We start from the raw sequence: 20170 nt of genomic DNA on the forward strand, positions 1-20170 counted from the left end.
CCATCTATACAAAAATAAAAATAAAAAATTAGCCTGGCATGGTGGCATGCGCCAGTTGTCCCAGCTACCTGGGAGGCTGAAGTGAGAGGGTGGCTTGAACTGGGGAGGTCTGGACTGCAGTGAGCCGTGATGACACCACAAACTCCAGCCTGGGCAACACAGTGAAATCCTCTCTTAACAAAATAAAATAATAAAATAAAATAAAATAATAATAAAATAAAATAAATAAAATAAAATAAAAAGTAACCCCTAGGTTCCTGGACTACCCCCATAAGTCATTCTTCTTCCTCTTACGTTAACTCACCCTGTTGTATCTGTTCACCTTCCTCTTTAGTTCAGATCTGTTAGGTTACCCTGCTTAGTAACTCCTCACCCTAGAAGGTAGGTTGAACGTGGCCCTATTGTGTTTGCTCCCCAGTTGGCAGGCATAAGGTTGTACACTGACAGCTGGGGCTGGAGTGGCAGCCAGCCTGCTACAACTATGTTCCCAAATCCTTTACAGAGATGAGCATGAAACACATGGAAATGGAAATGAGGCAATCTAGTTTGGAAAAAATAGATTTGAATTGAGGGTAGAAAAATGAGAAAATTGGAGTTCCAGTCCCTGTTTGATACCACAGAGCTGTAGAACCCCAGGAGACAGTTCTGTGAGTAATTTTCCTCAACTGTAAAAATAAGAGTGTAGGAGAAATAATTCTTAAGTCTCAAAATCCCTGGCTTTAAATAGGGTTAATGGTCAGGATTAGTAAAACGGTATGGGGCATGACCTTCTTTTATGTGACATAAGAAACTTGGTAATCAGAGCAAAAAAAAAAAAAAAAAATACACAAAATTTTTAAACAACCCAACCCTTTTGAGATGGAGTTAATAGGTGAAGTTGCAACTTCTAGTGACCTCAAGCACATTTTTCCTTCTCTACCTTCGAGTGGATAGAGGTCTAAAGTGAGTTAATCCCTAACTGCACATAGCTGTTCAACACAGATGCTCTGGAGTCGGGCCTACTTGGTTTAAAGAACTGGCACATAGGCCTGTGCCTGGCACATAGTAGACTTTCAATAAACATGTGTTTAAATAATGTTGAATCAGTAAGCACTGCCTCTGCTGTCTTCCAGCTGTAAATCGCTTAGCCTCTAGGTGACTTGATTTCTTTACTGATAACAGTGCCCGCCCTACAAACTTGTAAGAATGCGATGAGATAATTCAGGCAGAGCACTGCACACAGCCAATGCATGCTAAAGGTTGTTGTTACTGTGGCAAAGGGATTTGTCTCAAGGATTCTCTAGGCTCTTTTCATCTGACCATTTTCAGCTCATCAAACAACTTTCCCAGACAGCAGTAAATGCAGGCCAAGGTCTTTGCTTAAAGTGAAAATCTCTGGTCTTGATGAGAGAAGCTGTCAAGTCCTGAAAAGCCTGCCACTTCCTCACTTCACTTCAGGTTCCGTGCCCCTTTGTCTCTTTTTTCACTGTGTAATATTCAGATCAAAGCATTCTTGCCCTGCTTATCCTCTAAAGCACATCATATCAGTAGGTTAATAGTTGAAGGTCGCCAGCCTCCATCTCTCTGCACCTTGTTGCGGCCAGGCTTCGTAGCAGCCAAGGCCCCAGCTGGCGCGGCGGAGCTGCAGCAAGCACACTGTTTGTGTGCCCAGCAGATGTAAAAAGCTTGGTGCAGTGATCTGGGTGCACCTGTTGGTTTGTCACCATCTGTTAGCCAAAATGTTAAAAAGCCACACCCTCGGACAGCCAGCTGAGGAGAACTTAATCTCTTCCCTCCTAGGCCTCCAAATACAGGCTGCCGATCACATCTTACAAAAGAAGAGAGCCAAACACAAAGAAGAAACTGTCTGAACCCTGCCTAGAGGGAAACCTAATCTTCTGCCCTGGCTGGGTTTTGTTTTTTACGCTAACAAAAAAGGGATTCTAAAATAAATCTAGATGTTATTACCTGACAAGAAATCCTGTTATAAACAACTGCCAATTTTTTTAAAGGAAGATATTAGTTGAACATGGATACTAGTATTAAATGAATTAAGCAGTAATGGTATTTTGGATGACTACTTAGTGAGGTGGAAGATGATGAGGGAGCTAACGTGTGCCTCCTCTGAGGGAGACACAGTTGGATTCTTAGAAATAAAATGCCTCTGGAGCCAGCACAGGATAAAGAATTAGATGAGTTTAGGCCCCTGAGTTCCAAAGATTAGAGCAACATTCCTCTAAGGAAGACACAGAAATTTGTATGACCTTTATTAAAGCATGGGCGGGCTTCACCCACTCGTGCCTCTCTCTCCCTGCTGCCCACATCTTCACCACACAGAACAAAGTCTCACATTCCATAAAGGTCAAGGATCACACAAGCTAATTGCATTTAGCTGGTGGATATAATTACAGAGCTAGGTACCTCTCCCTTCAGCCAGACATCAGATACAAATTTTTAAAAGCAATTCAAGAGGGCAGGGATCTTTTATTCAATGACCAGACCAAATCTCATTGAAATTAAATATTCAACTAGAATATGCATGCAGCAACTTTCTTGAATATATACCCAGGATAAGTCAGAGCAAATGTTAGCGTTCATTCTTGTCTTTATTGAGAATAAATAGGGAAAAAGAAACTGGTTTCCATCCAAAGTTGTAAAATAAGGAAGATGTAGTTTGTAATTTAAGACTTTAAAAAGAGTTTTAAGTTAGAAATGATTTCATGCAGCTAACGAGTTTGGTTTTTTAAATTTATTTTTTAGACAATTTTAAAACACATCGGTCAAATCTTTTATGTGGCCCCATACATTTTATATTGATTTTCTACCCCCTTTTTTTTTTATTTAACCAAACTATCATTCAACCTAATCCTTAAGGAATATTGAATAGAGTTAACACCTTTATACCAATCCCATTAGTGTACTGTTAAATTAATGGGTTCTTTTCTGCCCTCAGGCAAGATTTGGATTATAATCTTGAGACAAGCTACCTTGAGGCAGTAGGCAATCACTTTAAAAACCTGAAAGCAGGCAACATATGGCACACTACACAACATAAAAGTGTTTGAGAGGTACAAGTTTCCAACCTTCATGATACATGCCCAGTTTTAAATAAAACATAGCGTCATCTGGTTCACGCCTAAACACTGAAATTGAAATTATTGGCCATACTGTCATTTTCAAAACAATAGCTAACGGTTTGCACATGTGCTGTTTACAGATCCAAGCCTGTAAACACAGTCACCAACCACAACTTTGCAAAGGTAAATGACAGCTTGAAAAATTTCAAGTCTCCAGAACTCCTGGGATTTTCTCGTTTTCCCCTTTTCATTCATTCTTTCTTCCCACCCCACCCCCAATCCACTCATAGACACAACAGATCCTCCTCTGCCTGCGCAGGCGTAACTTCCTCACCATATCACCCCTCCCCCCACGACACGTTTTCCTGCTGTTGAGACCAGCTGGGCTGTATTAGTCATGCTGAAGCACGTCATGTAACACAGCAAAATATCAGGCAGCCCAGTGTCATGGGAAAAGTGAATCTACTTCATTACCTACCTAGGGAAAGGAAACAGAACTATCGCTTCAATGGGCCTGGTCTTCCCTTCTGTGTTGTTAATGTATATTCTATTAATATCATTAATGATATTCCAAGGTCTTGGTGTAAATGAACATGGTGCAGTAGGGAAGCATCAATGGTAATACTGTGGGGTAATACCTATGCTCTGGGGCCCTTTTCTATCCTTTTCTTCACATACAAATTCCATAAATGTTAAAGGATTTTGATTTACATAAAGAGAAAAGAGGGATACTGTTATCAAAATAGAAACAGGCTGTCCCAAAGAGAGTCATTCTGTGACCCAGAACATAATAGTATGATAAGATGTTGCTTTGGAAATTTGCAGGGAAAAACAATGTGTTATACAGCTCTGCTTCTCAAACTTCAAAGTACTTTCAAATCACTTGGACAACCTATTGAAAATGTTTTTTTTCTGATTCAGAGGCCTGAGAGCCTATATTTTTCACAAGCTCCCAGTTAATACTGATACTGCTGGTCTCCAGACCCCACTTTGATTTGCAAGGTTGTATAGAAAGGACAACATTTAGGACAATTCAAAGATTACATTTTTTTTAGAACTACCAAGTACTGACATCAATCGAAATGTAATCTAAAGGAGTTGGGAAACATCATTGAGACCTAAATGATGAGGAAGGGCAATGGCCATCACATTATCTCCGGGGAATGTATTGCTGGGCATAGCGAGAAAGACCTGGGGAACAGGCACCAAGCAAGAGACAATGAGGATGCTTAGGTTATGTTTAAATTTTTTTATTCTTAAAGATCTAGACAGGTCTGGAAACCCTCAAAATTCTCTTGAGGATGTCACATGGTGGTGTCTCAGAATTTTTGTTTGTTTGCTTTTTAGTTGAGAAGTAGGTATACAAAGTGGGTTTTCATAAATGGATAAATGATATCAAAAGTCAAAGTGGACAATTGAATTGGAACTCGATTCTGGTTTGGTAGCAGCATCCCTAGGAAAAGGAAAATCCCTAGAGGAAAAAACAGGGACATAATTTTCCCAAAAGGAGATGGTTAAAGCAGTTATGCTGACGCAAAATATTAAATTCTCATTGTACTTTGAAATAATTTAGATCTGGAATTTCTTCTGTCATTTTTCTAACATCACTAACTCTAGCAATTCAAAAATACTTGACAGTCACACAATTATTTTGCTTTTCCGATGATACCTTTAAGAAAGAAAACTGTTTCAAAAACTTTAAAATGTCAGTGGATGCTCTCCTTCATGACACTAAGAAGCATGAGGTCTTTTGGCTCTCTCTGTTATAATTAAATACAAATTTTAGAAATTATAAAAAAAGGAAGTGGTCAAACTTCTTGTTTCTATTTCTTAAATTGCATTATGGTGTTGGATTAGTTTCCTAGGGCTGCAGTAACAAATTCCTACAAACTTGGTGGCTTAACAACAGAAATGATTTTCTCAATTCTGGAGTCTGGAGGTCTGAAATCAAGGTGTCAGCAGGGCCAATATTTCTCCCAAGGCTCTAGGGAAGGATCCTCTTCCCCTTCCTACCCTCGCTTCTGGTGGTTGCTGGCAATCCTGCATGTTCCTTGGCTTGTAAATTCATCAGCCAGCCTCTGGCTCCGTTGTACCAAGGCGTTCTCCCTGCATGTCTCCTCTCTGTGTCTCTTCTCCTTTCCTTATAAGGACAGCAGTTCCATTGGATTAGGGTCCAGCTAATCCACTCTGGCCTCATCTTAACCTAATTACATCCACAAAGACCCAAATTTATTTTGAAATAAGGTCATATTCCTAGATGCCAAGGGTCAGGATGTCAACATATTTTTTAGAGGACACACTTCATCCCTTAACAGGTACTAAAGTATAGACTCTGCACTTTGAAATGCAGATTCCCAGGGTTTTTTTAAACCATACCATGCTGAAGAGTTTTTTTCTTTTTCCTCTAAAGCAAGGATGACAATTCTTTTTGTTACTGAAGTACTGTGATTATAAGGGAAAAAAAACTTAAGATTAAATTTTACTTTTTAATGTTAAAAATACTAATTAGGTATGTAGTAGAAATCAGAAATCCTTGTTTTAGAGCTAATGCAAATCAAAATGTTTCTTCTTACGAAGATTTGTACGTGTTTTTATCTGGCAGTCTTTGTTTCGCTGTTTATTAGCAGCGACATTGGCGACGTTATTGAGTACCTTAGCACGTTGTATAGTAACTAGATTGTAAGTTTCTTGAGGAACAGATATTGTTCCATTATTTTAAGTTTCTGTCTGTTCCTAAAAGTGAACACTCCATAAAAGTATATTGAATATGGGTTGAATATTTTCTTATATCAAGTTATATGGATTCATTTTGAAGGCAAAATAAAACTTTTTAAATCCTCATAAACATATGAGTAGTGCAATTGTCTATTGGACTTTGGGGAAAATGTGTATCAGAAAAGATGAATGACATTTTAGTAAATATTTACTAGTTATAACCTGTTATTAGCGCTAAAATATATAGTAAACAATTACAAACAATAAATAATTATCATCTTAGGCTCATCTTCAAGTCTCTAAATCTGTAAGCTTAACATCCAGTCCCACAGGGTGAGTCCAAGTTGCTTGGAAAATCCTGATGTTAGCTACTGTTGTGCCCTTCTTGCTCAATTATGAGATGTAAACTCAGACACATCACTTGCACGTTGGCTTCATGATTTATGGGAGAAAAGGTGAAGAAATTTGATATGAAAACATTTTCCACTTAATAACACTCTCCCAGAATCCTTCTCATAACTCTTTCCCCTGCCCAACCTCACACAAGCAAAAATATCCAAAGAAGAATCTTTGTGGTTAAGATTCAAAAACTCATCTTGAACTTAAAGCTAGCAAATGTCAGCAGTTTCACGTTAGTTTGTCCTAATGTTCTCAGAAATCTAAACCATGGTATCTTGCCGCATTTAAAATTCTTCCCTGCTCGCTGCAGTCCCTAATAATATCCTGGCCATGTACCTTCATCTATATTCATGAGAGTGCAGATGCAGCCAAATTAGTGGCAGCAAAGCACATTTTACAGTGTAGAAAATACAATCTGGCTTCCTTTAAACATTTTTTGACAAAAAAGTTTTATTAAAAAAAAAAAAAGAAAGAAAACCAGACAGATTTAAATTCACCACCACCCGTTGGAGGAGGCTGTTACAAATGCACAGCTGGCTTGATGATGAGTGACAAATCAAAAGTCAGGGAGAAACTTCCCGATCATCTGAGCCCTTGCCACCCGATTAGCAGAAGAAAAACAGGGCAGATGGAGGGAGACGCAGCAGTTCGGAGGGAACAGATGGCCACTACGAACTTGATATATGAAATTAATAACACTTTCTCAAATACAATTAGTAACAGGAATACATTACCTGAATTTTCATAACTGTGAGCAAGCTGACATTAAATGAGGTTTTTCAGATTAACAGTTGATGTGGCATTGATATTTGGAGGGAAATAAAAATATATAGCAATAAGAGAAACCTCTTGCTTTTTGGTGCCATTGATCAGGATGTTGTAACATATGAAAGGAGAAGTGCTATTCAAAGAAATTCCATATTTAAATTCCACTAATTGGAATTTTTTTTCTAATGTAGCCATTTGGGCCACATAACGCATGAGATACTTAAGAGCCTCGCAGATGCATGCAGCATCCACTGCCCTAGATGAATTATTCTTTAGGAGGAAATGAACCATTATGCATCTCTCTGCAGATAAAGTGGGGGAAAAGCAAACAAAAACAGGCACAGGAGAGTGAAAAACTCAAGGTTAGATGAAATCAAGAGGCTAAGTAATTTTTTTCAAATCCATTGATAATACAATAAGTAATTCTAGGAACGTCATTAAGCTTTCTCTATTTTGATGCCTGGTCTCTAAAATGGGCAAAATACCAATGCTATATGTTTTGTTCAAAATGGTGTCAACTGAAAATCTATTTTTAATTCAAAATCTATGATGATGGCATGTCTGGACTGTGTTAAGCAGCCAGCCCCCTGGGAAGCCAGAACCTCTCTGAGCTTGGTTAGGTCAGCTTCTGGGGCTCCTGATGAGGCAGACATGACGCGATGAAACCTTGCTGAATGAAGCCCAACCCTGGCCCCTGCAGGAGGCAGAGGCCACCTGGAGTGTTACAGGATGAGGCTATACAGCAGCAGCTGCACAGCTTTCTGATTGCAGGAAAGGGCATACCCATTCTTATGGGTGAGGGCTGTCACAGGGTCCAGGCCTCTGGGGCAAGTAGGCATGAATGTCTCTGGAGAGGTGCATACACTGGGTCTGGTACAGGGACAGAGCTAAAATATACAAGCACACCAGCCATATGCATGTCTCTAGGGAGGCAAGAGGGGTCTCTCTTGAGTTCCAAGAGGCAGATCATTACTTCTGCTACGATACGATGACTGTTTCTGCAGCTGGTGGTGGCAGAAATTAGCAGAGAGAGAAGGTAAGAACATTTTCTCTTGCCTGAAAGGAATAACCCTGGTTATTCAGGTAAGCTTAAAAATCACAAAAAAAGGAGCCTCTTCATGTTATGAAGCTGTCCCTCTCCCACTTACAAGGGAGGAAAAGGCCAAAGAAATAAAGACAAAGTTCCCTTTCCTGAACCATCCAGAAATACTTAAACGTTAAAAAAAAATAGTTAAAACAGGTACAACTGGAAAAGCCTAGAAGAGAGGATGGATATAGGACACTTGACTAGACATCAATTCATATGAACTTTTAAGAAATATCTGAATTTAATTGTGATTTCAGCTGTAAAAGCAATTAGCAATGAGATCTTAGATAAGTCACTTCACAAACTTTATACTGCTTAACATAAAATTAAGGGCTTGGATTTTAAGAGCCGTCAGATTTTAAAATATTTTATTATATTAAAAATCTAAAAATTAACACACCTATAGATATTTTGTTTATTCTTTCACCTTACAATGATATATCCGTTTATAACTAAGCATTAAAAAGTTACTAAAAGGGTTAACGCCAAATGTTCCCAAAGCTTTCAATCTACTCTTAAAGAGGAGAATATGACTTTTCAAGCTGAACATATTTTCCCTAATATTTGAAACAAAAATAAGATCATCACACACATTTGAGTTAAGAAAGGGAACTAAAAATAAGTATGAATTAGGTAAACCTGTATCTTAGTTTGGGTTTCCCCAGAAGCAAACCTTGACACGATAATTTGAGTGCAAGTAGTTTATTTGGGAGGTGAAAGAAAACACCAGTGCAGGTGGGTATGGGGGGAGTAAGACATGAATGTGAAGACAGCAAATATCACTTTATCAAACCAGTCAACACTGCAGGGGACTGCTGCTTGATATCACTGGGAAAACTCTGGGAGTCCATGGAAGAGTTAATCCACCGGGCAAGTGAGAGAGCTGGGGTATTTATGCACCGGCTTCTGTCAGTCATTGGTTAAGGGCTGCACCTAGGAATTGTTAATCCCCCTGCATTTCTGGTCTGTGCAGGTGGTCAAGCAGGCTCCAGAAGCAAGAGAAAACCTTCAGGCAAAAAAGAGCAGGTGCTGGCATTTGGAAGTTGGGTTGCTGCACCTCGGGGTGTTAGGGGCAAGGAGATATGGCAGGGCACTGGCAGCATTTAGCATGTCATGATAAAACTACTGTCAATAAATTCCCACCTAATAGCTATTTATTTAACTAGGCTGTGTGACATGAGGCTTTATATGTCCTCTTGTTACCTTCGGGGAATGGGCAGAATCCACAGGTCATCCAGATGACAGGCAGGATGCTCCTGCCCCTTAGAAGTGCTCCACTGCAGCCTCCACACATGAATGAGAGCCAGCCCTTCACCCCAACTCATCTGGGTATGTCTGGTTATTACCTGAACTGCCTCCAACCTCCTAAAGACAGTAATCTTTATTTTTCCAAATAGTCCTCACTCCGCAGTTGGCATTGCTCACTCTGAGAGCGGGGCGTGAGACAACAGAGGAGACAGAAAAGCTACTCTCATGATTCATCGAACATCCTAGTGAGGCGAGGGAAGAGTTCTGACCTCCCCCGCTTTCTGTTATTATTCCCCTAGAGGCAAATTTTAGATCCAAGGTGAAATTCAATGAGAGTTTCCTTTTACCTTACTTGGAATATAAAAGGAAGTTTCTCCCTCTTTACTGAAATATGCATACTGAAGGATGCTAGTAAGCAGGATATCTAAACAGAGGGGATTTAAGCGGGACACTTGCTGATGTTTTCCATTCACCCTTGATGCTGATGGGCAGCGTGCCTTTCAGAAAAGATCACAACAACCTTGACATGCCTGGTCTGTATGCTGTTAGGCTCATCTGTTCCGTGACAAAGAAACCTCATTAGATGGGAGTGCTGCTGCAGGACTTGAGTCTCATTTAGAGATTTTTCTCAAGGATCCCTTAAACACTGAAGAATGATATTAATATGAACTCCTATCATTTAGTTTATTCTCTAATTTTTAAAGATTTAAATTTAATTCCTAAAAAGTGGTTCCTATTTGATCCATCATTTAACAAATATGTCTTGAGCACTTCTCTGTCAGGCACTATACCATGTAAACATTTCGGATAAAGATTTCTGCTCCTGTGAAGTTTACATTGTCATAAAAGGAGTCAGACAATATGCAATAAAATTGTTAAGAAAGGTAGTATGGAAGAAGGCAGTAAGGTCCATAAAGTAAAGAAAATATGTAGGGCAGGGGAAGATGGCTTCCAAATGACCGGGTTTTCAGGAGAAGCCTCACTGGGAAAGTGATATTTATACAAAGACTTAAAGGAGATGTGAACACAATTCTGAGTACCTGGCACATTTTTAGGACTAGCAATACAGCAGTAAGTATGACAAAACCCTACCCTAGAGAAGCTTATAGTCTAGAGAAGAAGTTCAATCATAAACAGATAAACAAATATGTAATGTCAGAAACTGATAAACATGAGAAGAAAAATAAAGCATGATAATCGGATACAGCATGTGTAGGCAACATTTTCTGGAAAGGACCAGGTAGTAAATATTTAAAGCCTTTTGGCAGTTTCTGACACAAATACTCAACTCTGGCATTATAATGCGAAAGGAGTCATAGATAATAAGTAAACAGAATAGATGTGGCAATATTCTAATGAAGCTTTATTTACAAAAATAGGCGGTAGGCAAGAGCTGGTCTATGGGCCATAGTTTGCTGACCCTGGCCGTAGGAATCTTTGAGGATATGACATTTTAATAGAGGCCAGAGTAACATAAAAGAGCTATGTTGTAATCTGGGGGAAAAGTGCCCCAAGTAGAAGAAAGCACAAGTTCAGAGGCCCTGAGATGGCAGCTTGATTGACAAGTGTGCATCTTGAAGTCAAGTGAGCAAGAGGACGAAATTAGGAAACTGGATTCAAGTACGTGGTGGACTATATTACTGGTCATAATTATTTACTCTTCCCTGATGCACAGCCTTTGCCATGTGATGTTGTAGCTCCTTCCTCTAAAGGGGATTAGGATATTTTCCTAGACTTAACTTTGCATTGCGACTAGCTTTGGTCAATAGAACAAGGGGAAAATGGCAATATGCCAGCGCTGAGTCTAAATCTTAAGAAGCTGTGCCTGTTTCTGCTCTCTCTCTTGCATGTCTCCCGTTGCTGTAAGAAGAATAGCTCAGGCTGGCCTTCTGGTCCCTGAAGGAGGATAGCCACCCAGCCAAGCAATCCTACCTGAGTCCAGCCTGGATCAGGCAACTCCTAGCCAAGCTCCGGGCACAAAATAATAATAAATAATGTGTGGAGCCACTGCGTTTTCAGACTGTTTGTTATATAAAAAATAGTTAAGTGATACAGAGAAGTAGCCAAGAGCCATATCATGATGGCCTCGTGGCCACAATAACTTTGGACTTAATTCTGTGAGAAGGAAAACCATTTGCATGTTGAAGGTAAGGTAAGAAGTAAGATAAGACTTGGTTCATATTTTAGATGCATTACTTGGGATATGTCAGAAAGGCACTGCAGAGGAGCTATCGTGGAATATGGGGACTAGTTAGTAGGGATTTTCAACTGACAGATGATGGTAGCTAAAATTCAGGAAGAGGAAGTGAAGGAAAACAGAAGTGGTTAGATTATATTTTGAAGGTAGAGCCACTGCACTTTTTCATAAGTGTTGCATAAAAGAAAGAGAGTAATCAAGGGTGGCTCTGAGATTTTGGGCATGTACAAATGATGATACATTGGTGCATTTGCTGAAATGGAGGGTAACATACAGTTGAATGGAGGGTAATATACAGTTGAAACTGTTAAAAAAATACTAACTTGAGGTTGAGATCAACAGAAAAGTGAGAAACATTTAAGCAATATGAAACTGTTAAAAATACTTTAATTTTAAACTATACTTCCTAAGTACACCATGTAAGCTATGGTATTAGTCAGCTCAGGCTGCCATAACCAGATATGGGAGACTGGGTGGCTTAACCAAGAGACAATTATTTTCTCACAGTTCTAGAGGCTAGAAGTCCAATATCAAGGTGTCAGCAAGATTGGTTTCTGTTGAAGCTTTTATTTCTGAATTGTAACTTCTCTCCTTCTCCCCGTGTCCTCACATGGCCTTTCCTTTGTGTACACATTGAGAGAGAGAGAGAGAGAGAGAGAGAGAGAGAGAGAGAGAGAGATCTTGTATCTCTTCCTCTTCTTATAAGAACACTAGTTTTATTGGATTTCAGCCATACCCTATGACCTTATTTAACCTTAGCCACCTCCTTAAAGGTCCTATCTCCAAATACGGTCACATTGAGGGCTGGGGCTACAACATATGAATTTTGGGGGCCACAATTCAGTCCATAATAGCTAACTTTATTTATTAAATAGCTAACATTTTATAATGGACTAAAGCAATTTGAGTTCAACTCCAATTACCATCAACATCTTTGTTCCATTCCAGCAAAAGTTTTTGAAAGTGTTATATATATTCTCTCTTCTCATCTTTTCAAATTAAGCATCTTTTTCTACTACTCCACTAAAATTTCTCTCCTCGGGATCATCAGTGACTGCTCTAAAGTCAATCCCACAGTTCTTTCCCATGCTTTCTTGACTCCTCTCCCATTAGACACAGTTGACCAAACACTCTTTGAAGCCCCGTCTTTCTCCTGTAGGCTGAGGTTACGCTATACTCTCCTGTTCTCTTCCACCTTCTCTGAGAACTCCTCTACAGTTCCCTTTGCTTGTGCTCCTGTTTTACCAGCAGAAATTGGGCTGCCTCATAGGCCCCAACCTGCTGTTCTTTGCTAGAGCAATCTGGCCCCTGGTGATCACATTAGCTTTCATGACCTTCCATAAAACTTACACGCTGTTTCAGCTCCCACATCTGTATGTTTATGACATTTCCACTTTGGTCCAAATTTTTGTGTCTAACTGCATCCTTGACATCTCCACTGAGATGTTAAAAGGCATCTTGAGGACAGAATCCTTGGTTTGCCCCTACACCAAACCAGTTCTTTTGCCAGTTTTCTCCAGTTGAGTAAATGGGGCACTCATCAACTCAGATGCTTAGGTCTCACACCTATGGGTCCTCCTGATGTCTATTTGTTCACTTCTCCCTCAACTTTAATCTACCAGCAAATCCTGTCTGCTTTATTCTTCTCCTCTTCAATCTACTTGTTAACATCTTTATTACTACCACCCATTGGTCATTAAAATTAAAGTATGAGGTTAAATGAAAAGATTGCCAGCACTTTTAGTTCAAATGTGTGACTCCTTCTCTGAAGCATGTGGCTAATATAGTGAAGAAATGAAGAAGAAAAAGAATACATATGTTGTAATAGGCAAAACCTGCTCAGATTTTATAAGATCATAAAATATGAGTGGAAAGAATATTATTTAAAACCTCATGATATTTATTGACTTGTGGAAAGCCAATATTGGACAAAAGAAACACACCTGTGACAAAATTCCTTTTGGGGAAGTTTGTGCTATTATCCAGCTTGATCTTAGGGTGTGATTTGAAAATCCTGTGGAAAATCAACTCATGTTACATTCTGTCCTTTCAAGTCTAAAGGAGGAGTCTATTCATGCTTACCAGGGACAACTCTTTAATACAAAAAACCAAGCCATTAGGAGAGGGATACCAGGATATTTGGGGGCAGATCCTGGATTCTTTATGGGGTCCCTAAGATTCAACTACTTCACCTACATATGAGATGAGCTATATCATTATCACTGTTGTGACAAATAAACAAAAGCCATTAAAAAGAGAAAAAATAGAAACAGCTAAAAGTGAGGAGCACTTAAAAAAAAAATCCATAAAATCATTATGCAGTTTTAACCAATTACAAGTCTGCTTTCAGTTAAAAAAGTGCCAAGAGCAAACCACAGAAATGAATCAGAATGGGAGTTTAATTGGAGACTGCCGGCCAGCGGCCAATTTAAAGACTATTTTAAGAGAGCTGGTTGAGCTCAGTATTGAAGCCATATTTGATCACCTTAAGAATTGTTACCATTCAGACCTGCGGAATTGGCTCCTCTCTAGTAGGCATAGCAAGTCCCCGCACTGTGTCTGAATTCACTTCCATCACTGCTTATAGTTAAAAGAAATTAAGAAAATTCACCCGTCTATTGAAAGTAAGGCTGCCTGCATATTTTGCAGGACCCAGTGCAATATGAAAATAGGAGCCCTTTGTTCAAAATGCAGGAAGAAAGGATTACTAAAAGTTAAAAAATATAAAACTTTTTCCTTTCTTCCAAGGTCTCCCTGTTGACCTCTCATGAAGTTTTTCATTGACTTTTTAACACTGCAATCCCTCAGGCAGGTGAATACACACAGCCTGCTGAGCCTCACAGGTGCCTGAGTGGCCAGACCAATTTGTCAATCTCCCTCTTCCACACCCATCACTCCAGTCACGATGGATGGGAGGTCCTGAGAGAGTCCAACCTCCACGGGGGGACACACTGGGCACCTGGATCAGGAATAGGTAAGAGGCCTCCCCCCAGGTTGCTCATCAAATGTTCTGTGGTGCTGCTAATCCTGGGTGAGGAGAGCTGCTGCAATACTCCAAGGTTCTATGGGGTGCAGGCTCACCCGACCCCACCCCTTCCCGTGTCCTCCCCAGGCACCTGCCAGGGGTGGCAGTTAGTGGCAGGATGTTGGCCTCCCCCTGCTGTCCTGCCCTTGCTCCTGGTTGAAGGTGTCAATGTAGCAGGGTGGGAAGGGGAAATTGTGGGGCTCAAATTCCAGACGGTGGCAACGTGGCTACCAAAACCTGTCCCTGGAAAGTAGGGGAGGCAACAGGTGGCAGCACTCACATGAGTGAATCTCTAAGCCACCATCCCTCTGCAGTCACCCATGCTCTATTGTTCCAGCAGACTTCATTTACAAATTCCAAATTCAAAGATAAAATTATCAGTAATTTCAAGACTGTGACTACAGAGCATAGAACGGCAAGCCCAGATGCTTCTGAGCCAGTGGCCATATGCAACTGCACTGGTCATTCCTGTGAAGCTGACCCTGATGGGAAGTGGATTTGCTGGTGACATCACAGAGCCCTGATCCTGCAACATCCTGGAGGAGCTGTGTGCACCTGCCAACTCTGGCTCTCCTCCAACATATACAACCTTATTTTTGAAAAAGAACTTTCTGCTTCAGTAAGACAAGAAAGACAAGGCATTTTAGAAATTTTAAAAAACAGTGTATCTTTTATTTCATGGGTTTATACAGATCATACCTAGTAGTACTAACAGAACTTACCAAAGAACAACAATGACTTAATTTGGAGTCTGTTTCTGAGTGGTGCTTTTCTAATCAAAGTGTAATTAGGGCATTGCTCCAAGCAGTCTTGGCTGGGTTCAGTGAGTTTAGACAGATATAGCTCTCTGAGTCCTTTACAGCCTGGACTGGATTAACGATCATCCAAGCCTCATAGTGACCATTTTCCCTCATCTTTGTGACCCCATTTCTTTATCAATATTGTTGTTAAACCACAGCCAGCAGATCCCAATGTCATTGGTTTATGATCAATCAGCGTACATATTTATACTGCTATAATGTTCAAAATACTATTTGGTTGATAATCTTTATTGCAGTATATATTTGAAAAAGTCATTAAAAAATGTAACAAATAATTTTGAGGTTCTTAATAGTTTCACACGTATGGTCTCATGGTTTAATTCTTTTTAAATTTTGTAGCATGATGTTGCTTTCTTGGGATAGTGATTAGGAAAAATCCATCATGTTTATTATTATAAGTATACATAGAGTTATATATAATTCTAAATATATATGCATATAATTATGATTATATCCATGTAGTATTTATTGAATGCTTATTATCTACCATTTAATCTTTGCAACAATCCTGTTAAATAAGTACTCTCATCACTATTTTATATATGAAGAAACTGAGTTTCAGAGAGATTGAGTAACTTGCCTAAATTCATACAGCTGGTTGCTAGCAACATTTATGGAGGCCTTACCGTGAGCCAGACACCAGGCTAAGTATTTTACATAGTAGAATTCTGCATTTTCTATAGTATTCTGCATATTGTCATTTAATCCCTATGACTTGCCCTTTGGGATAGTATTACTGTTATCTTCATATTACAGATGAAAAAACTTGAGATTGGAAAGATTGATTCTCTTAAGGGTACACTGGTATTACCACTAAGAGCCAGGATTTTACCACAGACAGTTAGACACCAGAGCCAGTGTTTTCATCCATTACACTGTGTGCAGAATGTTGCATTTTGTGAAAATGGCCAGAACATATTTCTGTTACCACATACTCCTCCAGAACCTTACACTCTCTCATCAATAGTTGGAGTCTATTCTTCCCCCACTTGAAACCTTGTGGGCATTATGAATGCCATGACAAATAGCACTGTGGTGGAAGTGATGTTGCATGGTCACACATTGAAGGGCTAGGTCAGAAAAGGTAATACAGAACCTGCTAGGCTCTCTGTCTCAGGATACTCATCCTTGCAACTCAGCCACTATGGAAGGCAGAGTCATGGCTCTCCAAAGATATCTATGTCCAAGTCCCTGGAACCTGTGAATATATTACCTTACAAGGCTAAAGGGACTTGACAGATGTAATAAAATTAAGGACCTTGAAATGCGAAAATTATTTTTAATTATCCGAGTGGCCCAATATAATCACAAAGGTCCTTAAAAGTGGAAGAGGGAGCAGAGAGTCAGAAGGAGATGTGATCATGGAAAGAAGGCACAGAGCGATGCAGTGTTTCTGGCTTTGAAGAGGTAGGAAGCAGGCCATGAGCCAAGGAATGTGGGCAGCCTCCACAAACTGGAAAATGAAACAGATTCTCCCCTAGAGCCTTCATTCAGAAATGAACACAGCCTGGTGACAACTGGATTTTAGCCCAGTGAGACTTGTATCAGACTTTTGGCCTATAGAACTGTAAGATAATAAATTTGAATTATTTTAAGCCAGTACATATATGGTAATTTCTTGAACAGTGATAGAAAATGAATACAGCTACCATTCTGTGAAGAAGCTCAGGCCACGAGGAAGTGTTGCAACTGACATGTAATATCTTGGTTGACAGCCAGCATCATTTGCTAAGAAGGTGAGTCAGTGAGCTTTCAGATGACTCCAGTGCCCAAGCTTCAAGATGCCCCCAGTGATGCCAAGTGGAACGGAGTTGAGCTGCCCATGCTGAGCCCTGTTCAAATGGCTTTTGGGGCTGTCCAAAAAACCTAACAAACATAAGGTTTGTTCTGTCTCTATTCCATGCCTTACTGAACATGAGGAAACTTTCCAGTCTGTGAAACAATTGTTGATTACCGAGTTTCATGATCGTAAATTACAATAAGCATCAGCCCATTTCTAACTGCTGAGGATGTCTCATCCTGTTAAAGTGTCAGACCATGTTTAGGAACAAAATGCCAAAGCACAGTGAACACTAAATAAAGAAGTATACCAACGGACAGGGGGGAACCCTTATTGTTACAAGAATAAGCCATCTCCATAATCACTTTCACTCTTATGATCTCTACCGACTATAGAACTGTTGCAAATATCATAATCTTAAAAAAAAACTCATTGGATGATTCCTGAGCTTCATACAAATAATTGAGAACCCTGTTTCCACATTACCTAGCAAAGAGAACACAGAAAATTATAGAAAATCATTGAGCAAACATAGCTACCTAGGGATCTGCTCTGAGTCAATTTTTTTTTAAAGAAAGATACATTACAGAGATAGCATGATCATGAATTTGTCATTCATTAGTTTCAGCCATGCATGTTTTTATTTACTTACTCCTTAAAGAAAATAATATTGTTTTGCTTCTTCCCATATTTTATATATGGTATCATCAACCCGAAACTTGATTTTTGGTTGCTAATCTATTTTTAAGTTTTATTCGTGTTGATTCTCATAGGCCTAGCTTAATTCATCTTTGACTGCTTATCCTTTCTCTTATTAATGAATATTAATGTTTTAAGTTTTATTTATTTGTTTCAGCTTTTAACTTTCACTAAAATGCTGCAGTCCATGTTCTTTACAGATCTCTTGGGCATATTTACTAGATAGAGTTCATTGTATTGTATATTTAGGGGTGAAGTTTATGAGATAAAAAAAATGCATCTTCAAATTTGCTAGATATTGCCAAGTTGTTCTCCAAACAATTTTTTATTCTCCCACAGTGTATGAGAGTTCTACTGTTTCATATATTTTGCTCACATATGACACTATCAAACATTTAATGTTTTTCCAAACTGATAAGTCTGAAATTATATCTAATTGTGGTTTTCCCCTTGTAAGGGAGGCTAGGCAACCTTTCATATGCTTATAGGACAATAATTTTATCTTTTCTGTGAATTAACTATTTATATCTTCAGCCTATTTTTCTACTGAGTTTTCTTATGTGTTATTTCTCATTAATTTGTAAGCATTCCTTAAAAATTATGGATTATAATTTGTTTTGTTATATGCTTTGCAGAAACCCTTCTCGCTTTGTGGAGTATCTTCTTACTTTATTTGTAATGTTTGTTGTGTAACATTGGTTTAAACTGAAATATACTCAGCTATATACTTTATTTAACAGTATGTGCATTTGTTTCTTATTTACCCTACCTCAAGGTTAGAAATACGATCTTTTATATTTTTTCTAAACTTTTTATATTTTTCATCCATCTGGAATTTATTTTTTTCTGTATAGTGTGAGGTAGGGGTTTAACTTTATTTTTTCCCCACAAGGATACTTCATTTCTCAGCAGCATTATTAAATAGTCATATTATCCCTACTAATTTTTAATGTCATCTCTCTCATATTAAGTTTTCATAGATATGTGAGTTGGGAATATGCTATTATACTTCGATGACTTTGTATAAGCTATTATCTCTGTCCAGAATGTCCTTCCCCACTCTGTTGACTTGCAAATATTCTCCTCTCCTATTAAGTCTTAGTTTAAATGTCATCTTCTTTATGAAATAGCTCTCACCTTTCTTTCCCCTTCTCTGTGTTGATTATAACCTTCATTGCCACATGTGTTGCACCAGAGATATTCATGTAGAGAGTTTTCACTGCCAGATTTTTAGCTTTTTGGAGGCTAAACACATTGTCCTGTTATTTTGTACTGTCAAGTACCTTGTAGATATTTAATAAGATTATCTAAGGGAATAAATTAATGAGTGAATCTTTGAAACAGAACATCGTGAGTGACACTTGGTAAATCTGAATAATTCATCTTCATATCGCTGGTCTATCTTTTTCCCTTGTTTTGCTGACTTTATGTAGAGATTTTAACATAGTTATTATGGATGGCATTTTTCTTTTTAAAAATTGCTATTTATATCTATAATTTATAGTGTAGTATAGCATAATGCTATCTTACTTGTTAGATTCTTTTCATTTTTTTTTTAAATAAATGTTGTCTGATGACTAAATTAGCAACATCACCTATATGGTGACACTACTTTGTCCAAAAATCCCCAAAGCTACCTTGTTGAGAGAGAAGGGAAGCTTTGTACTCTAGGCAAGCTGTTATTTGGTACATAGAGCTAAAATCTATAAAGCACAACAAAGACTATAAACTCACTCAATTTTACATAATTATATTTGAATACTCTATGGTCCCTTATAAAATGTTAAGGACTCTATAAATAGTTATTGAATATTTTCATGATAGTAAACATGTGTTTCATCACCTGCCTTACTCTTGAGAAGATTTTACAAGATCTGTCAGTCTCATAGGCAATAAAGAACATAGCTGATTTCTGTATATTATTTCCATCAAAGCTTATGCATGTGGCGAATCAGAACAGAAATGCTCATTGCTGACATAACCTCAAAGTTTCCACGATCAGTAGCTTCTGGTATTATTTGAGAGTAGATTTAGACCACTTATTGCTGGTGTTGTTTTCACTTACAGGTAACCCTCAAAAGATTAGCAGCCCTTCTTTACTGCTGTTAATTTTGTCATTGACCAAACTCACAACAAAAGATGCAACCATCAACTCCTAACTTAAAAGAGTGAACAACAAAGTCTGCATATGAAAGCATGGTCTTCAGAATTTCATGCTCAGCCCGTTATTTAGGCTGCAAGACCTACCTTATCTCAGAAGGTAGAGGCTTGGATTTCACGCTGCTTACAGGTCAGCAAATCATGCGTAGTTAGCTCTGTTTTATTTAAATGAGTCTGGTTACAAACTACTGTACGGTACTTCTGCACAAAGTTAT

Source organism: Symphalangus syndactylus, chromosome 7, assembly GCF_028878055.3.
Source record: "Symphalangus syndactylus isolate Jambi chromosome 7, NHGRI_mSymSyn1-v2.1_pri, whole genome shotgun sequence".
Classification (NCBI taxonomy): domain Eukaryota; kingdom Metazoa; phylum Chordata; class Mammalia; order Primates; family Hylobatidae; genus Symphalangus; species Symphalangus syndactylus.